Source organism: Castor canadensis, chromosome 8, assembly GCF_047511655.1.
Source record: "Castor canadensis chromosome 8, mCasCan1.hap1v2, whole genome shotgun sequence".
In the NCBI taxonomy this organism is placed as follows: Eukaryota; Metazoa; Chordata; class Mammalia; order Rodentia; family Castoridae; genus Castor; species Castor canadensis.
Genome location: NC_133393.1, coordinates 97,910,730 through 97,916,967, shown reverse-complemented (window position 1 = coordinate 97,916,967; position 6,238 = coordinate 97,910,730).

Below are 6,238 nucleotides of genomic sequence, written 5' to 3'. Positions count from 1 at the left end.
GCAAGACCCTATCTCAAAAATAAGGAACAGTCAGGTACCAGTGGCTCATACCTGTAATTCTAGCTACTCAGGAGGCAGAGATCAGGAGGATCATGGTGCAAAGCCAGCCTGGGCAAATAGTTCCAGAAACTTTATCTAGGAAAATATCCAACACAAAAAACAGGGCTGATGAAGTGACTCAAGTGGTAGAATGCCTGCCTAGCAAGTGTGAGGCACTTTTTGAACTCCGGAGTTCAAACCCCAGTGACGCCAAAAAAAAAAAAAAAATTTTTTCAGGAAGGTAATGATGACATCAGAAAACAAAGCAATTTGAGTGGCTATGTGTGGCATTTGTATTTATCTAGTTCATGATGTATCTTTTATGATTTATGAACAATTTTTTCTTTTATTCTTTTGAGACAGAGTATCTGCTACTCCAGGCTGACTTGGAACTTGTAATCCTCCTATCTCAGCTTCCCAAGAGCTGGGATTACAGACATGCAACACCACATCCAGCCCTATGGTCAAATTTTTATTCCCTATATCCAGAAGAGATTCTTACCACACTGGTTCCTTTCACTTTGACTTCCAACACAAAATTAACTTTTAGTTTATTTAGTACTAAGGATATAAACACACACTATACCACTTGAGCTATACTCCCAGCCTCTCTAAGTTCCTATTTTATAAAACTGGACTGCCCTCAGGGCTGAAGGTGTGGTTCAAGTGGTAGAGCACCTGCCTAGCAAACCTGAAGCCCTGAGTTCAAAATCCAGTACCACCAAAAACCCAAAACCATGCTGTTCTTACCATCTACTAAAATTTTTATATTTTTGTACAAATAAAGGCATTATTTTTTATTTATGTATTTGTGTGTTTATTTATTTATACTCCTTAGGTTTGAACTCAGGGTCTTGGGCTTGCTGGGCAGGTGCTCTATCACTTGAGCTGTGCTTCCAGCCCCATAATTTAAAAAAATTTAAAAATTCCTCATGTGAATATATTGGGGTTTTTTTCCTTTTTTTTTTTTTTTTATTTGGTGGTACTGGGGTTTTAACTCAGGGCTTTGCACTTCCTAGGCAGGCACTCTACCACTTGAGCCATACCCCAGCCAGCCCTTAACTAGTTTTTGTTATTAATGACTCTGAACACATAAATATGGTCCTCAGAAAAATACCAGGGAGAAATGTTTCTACATTCCTTTTAAAATTTTTAAAAAGTTGACCTGGTAATTTCTTTTAAGAGACTGCTAGGATTAAATTTGTGAAATAGCATCTAATGTTTGTCAGATGTTTTCTAGTTTCCACTAATCCAAATTGCAGATTTTAAATCCCTGATACTAAGATAAGTTTAAATCTAGAGTTTGCTCCTACTAGAAACAGCACTTGTAGGTTGGGTTCATGGCTCAAGTGATAGCATACTTGCCAAGCAAGCACAAGGCCTTGAGTTCAAACCCCAGTACTGACAAAAGAAACTGAATTTGGTTCCCACAAGCCAATGGTTACATTTCAAGGCATGGATAACCTCTTTACATGAAATCTCTTGGAATATGTTTACCAATGAAAGAAACAGAGAACTAGTAGGCCAATGGGAAGGTTGGGGGAATTATGAATTTTGATGCAATGGGCCTGAATTTCAAAAAATGTCTTATGTGAGAGGCAGTTTTTCTAACTGCACTTTTCTTTTTTTTTTTTGGAGGGGTGGGGCACTAGGGTTTTAACTCAGGGCCTATACCTTGAGCCACTCCACCAGCCCTTTTCTTGTGATGAGTTTTTTTCAAGATAAGTTCTTGCAACCTATTTGCCTGGGCTGGCTTTGAACGCCAATCCTCCTGATCTCTGCCTCTTAAGTAGCTAGGATTACCAGTGCCCAGTTTGTCTTTTGTTTGTTTGTTTGTTTGTTTGTTTTTGAGACAGGGTCTTGTTATGTAATAAAGGCTGCCCTGGACTCCATCTTCCTGCCTCTGCCTCACAAATGCTATGATTACAGACACCCCATACTTCTTTTGACAGGGCAAATTGCTAATAATCTGGAATTGCAGTATGCTAAATGCTATCTTTAATTCTGTCTTCCATTTTCAATTCATTTTATATCATTACCAAATTAACCTTTCTAGAACACAAAGATTATTAACCTACTTAAAAATAAACACCAGGCCAGGGTGGCTCACTTCTGTAATTTCAGCTCCTGGGGGGAGGGAGTGGAAGCAGGAGAATCTTGAGTTTAAGGCTAGCCCAGGCAAAGTTATTGAGACCTTGTCTCAAAAACAAAATATAGTCCAGGCACTGGTGGCTCATGCTTGTAATTCTTGCTACTTGGGAGGCTGAGATTGAGAGGATCAAGGTTCAAGGCCAAGCCTAGGCAAATAGTTTGTATGACCCCATCTCCAAAATAACCAGGGCAAAACTGGTCTGGAGGTATGGTTCAAGAGGTAGAGCACCTGCTTTACAAGTGCAGAGTCCTCAAAACCCCAGACCCACAAAAAACAACAAAAATAACTAACATATAGACTGGGGTGTGGCTCAGGTGGTAAGCACCTACCTAGCAAGCAAGAGGCTCTGAGTTCAAACCTCAGTCTCATGGAAAAAAAAGGTAAACAAAAGGGCAGAAGATGTCGCTTAAGTGGCATAGTGCTTACCTAGCAAGCACAAGATCCTAAATTCAAACCCCAATACTGCCAACAAAAATACAAACTCCAGTAGCTCCCCATTGTCAGAGAAATGAGTTAAACACAATTAGCCTGATATTCAGTGCCACCATTATTCAGTGACCTACTTCTACTTTCTTATCTTGAATTATTTATACTTGGACTACCTAGGAAAAAGGTCAGCAAAACTACTGCCTGCAGACCAAATCTAGCCCATCCCTATGGTCAGTTTTTGACCTGAGATTATGAATGGCAATTTTTTTCTGGCACTGGGATTTGAACTCAGGGCCATGCACTTGCCAGGCAGGCTCTCTACCACACCTAAGCCATGCCTTTGACCCTATGTTTTTAATTGGTTAGGGAAAAAATGAAAATATCTTGTAACATGTGAAAATAAGAAATTTGTGTATCAAGGTAGGGATGCCAGCTCGGTGGTAGAGCACTTGCCTTGCATGTGTGAGTCCCTGGGTTCAATTCCAGTAATGTGGAAGGAAGGAAGGGAGGAAGAGAGGGAGAAAGAAAGAGAAGAATGGGCAGGTCAGGAGAGGGGAAGAAAGAAGGAAGGAAGGAAGGAAGGAAGGAAGGAAGGAAGGAAGGGAGGAAAAAATTCATTTTTCAAGCAGGGGCATGGTGGCAGATATGCCTTGAGGCAAGAGAATTGTTTTATCCCAGGAATTCAAGGCCCACATGGACAATGTAGCAAGACCCTATCTCAAAAGAAAAAAAATTCGTATTTCAACATCCTTAAATAGCTTTATTGAACACAATCATTCTCATTGGTTTACACATAGTTGTTTTTATACTAATATAGCAGAGTTGAAAGTTACAATAGAGATCTTATGGCCTTATCTGACCTGTTACGAAAAAAGTGATTAGAAGCCAGATGCTGATAGCTCACACCTGTAATCCTAGCTTCTCAGGAGGCAGAGGTCAGGAGGACCATGGTTTGAAGCTAGCCCAGGGAAATGGTTCTTGAGACCCCGTCTAAAAAAAAAAAAACAACAAAAAACCCATCACAAAAAGGGGCTGGTGGAGTGTCTCAAGGTATAGGAAATGAGTTTAAATCCCAGCTCTGAAAAATAAAGCTAAATAAAAATTTAAAAAATAAAATAAAGGTGACTAGACAAGAGAGGTGGCTCGTGCCTATAATCCTAGTTTTATCTGGGAGGCTGAGGTCAGGAAGATTGAGGTTTGAGGTCAGCCTCAAACAGTTTGCAAGACCACCATCTCCAAAATAACCAGAGCAAAATGGGCTGGAGGTGTGACTCAAACAGTAGAGCAACTACTTTGTAGAAATGAAGCCCTGAGTTCAAACTCCAGTCCCACCAAAAAAAAAAAAAAAAAAAAGGTGGCTAATCTCTAAGATGAACATACTTCTTTCTACCCCATTCTATCTCACCTATCAAGACTTCTGCTGTCACCTTTAAAAGACTGTAAAAGTAAAATTTTCAAAAAATTAAGAACATGATTCTCCCACAAATAGCAAGCCAGACACATTAAACTCATTGAACCAGTTAGATGGTAAAACTAGTTCCAGGAACATTTAAGGTGTAAAAGTCAGAATAAAGTTTCAGATTAAACAAAACTGGTTCATGTCCTATACAGCAATAAAATCATAACAGAATAATAATTTGGGGGTTAGCTTTTCTATCAGATGGAAATGTACAACTAAAGTAGTTTCACAATGTTTGACAAAATCAAACCTTATTTAAATTGAAATAACCCTTGGAGAAGCAGGTTAAACAAGACTGGGAATATAGATCAAAGGTATAAATGATACATGAGGCCCTGGCTTCAGTCCCTCTAGCACCTCAAAGTAGGGGAAAAGGCAGGTTAAACAATGTCCTAGTATGAACTGAAGGGCTTTCACCACCTCCACTTTTTGCCTTATTTCCTTGTTTTAAATAACTTTTAACCTGTCCTGATTCTTCCAACCAAGACAGACCTCTTTTTATGCTCCCATTACTTTTTTGTACTTCCATTTTCCCACTAGGGTTTGCTTTTTTGTGTTGGTACTGGAGATTGACCCCATAGGCACCTGCATGCTACAAAAGCAACTCTACCACTGAGCTATATCCAGAGCTTTTTTTTTTTTTTTCATACTGGGGTTTGAACTCAAGGTCTACACTTCAAACCACTCCATCAGCCCATTTTTTGTTATAGGTTTTTTCTGAGATTAGGGTCTCAAGAACTCTTTGCCTGGGCTGACTTTGAACCTCGATCTTTCTGATCTCTGCCTCCTGAGTTAGCTAGGATTACAGATGTGAGCCACCAGCACCAGGCCTTCAAAATTCTGACATAGGTTCTTACTAATTTGCTTTGGCTGGTCTCAGCCTTCCAAATAGGAAAGTTTATAAGTGTGCTTGCTTGTGCCACCACACTTAGCTTACTTTTTTTTTTTTTTTTACTTTGAGCTTTGCAAGCTCAAAGCCTTGAGTTCAAATCTTAGTCACACCAAAAAAAAAAAAAAGTCTGTAAACTCTGGAGGATGAGGTAGGAGGATCTCAAATTGGAGGTCAGCTTGGGCTACACAGTAAGACTCCTCCAAAAGTAAAGGTTTTACTTTAACAAAAAAAATGGGATTTGGGTTAGGGTAGAAGTTCCGCAGTTCCCAATACCTTATTGCTGAAATTGAAACCCTCTCCAACCCCCCTCTTCCCAAACTTTTTTTTGTGGTACTGGGGTTTAAACTCAGGGCCTACACCTTGAGGCACTCCACCAGCCCTTTTTGGCCCCCTTTCTTCTTTTTTTCTTTTAATGTTTCCAGTTTTAATTGGAAAAACAAAAATCTTGAAACAAATACATACATTTAGGAGAAAATGGAAAAAGGGGATGGATTGCCAATTCATCAGCAAATGTTACCGACTGGTTCCAAAATTCAGATTTTTCTAGTTAGGTTGTGATTTTTTTTTCTTTTTTGAGATAGGGTCTCTCTCACAAACTATTTGCCTGAGCTGGTTTCGAACCTCGATCCTCCCGATCTCTGCCTCCTGAGTAGCTAGGATTATAGGCATGCCACAGGAGCCAGGCTTCCCAAACGTTTTATGACACTTTCCTTAAGCCTCCTTGAGTTCTCCCTAACGGTGCACCCCAGTGTGTCTTTGCTGCTCCAATCCTTAGGTGGTATTGATAACACGAAAATTGTTTTGATTCTCTTGGTTCCTTAGACCTTAACCCAGTGAGGTCGTTCATAAAAGCCAGTCCAAGCACTAACATTTCACAGCAGATGGGGGACCCCTCTCTCACAGATGAGTGACGTGCGTGGATTCACCACGAGTTCCAGAGTCTCCCTCAACTTCCCTTCCTGTGTCACTAAGGAGGGGCAGAGGTCGGCCCGAAACGGTCTTAAAGGCTTCTCTTCAGAGACCTCGCATTTCCACTGCCCTATACAGGGAGGGTCTCAACCTTCAGTAAAATGGTGAGGTGGGCCCCGGTCTTTGCTTAGAAGTTAGCCCTTGTCTGTAAATTTAACCAGCACAGGCTTTTCCCATCTTTTTTGTTTCCTCAGACCCTGGCTTTTCCCCCTGAGAAGCAACCAGTGCTTCATTGCGGTAGTCAAGGCTCCAGATTCAGCATCCCTCTGCCTCAGCCTTCCTCACATTCCCAGCCCTG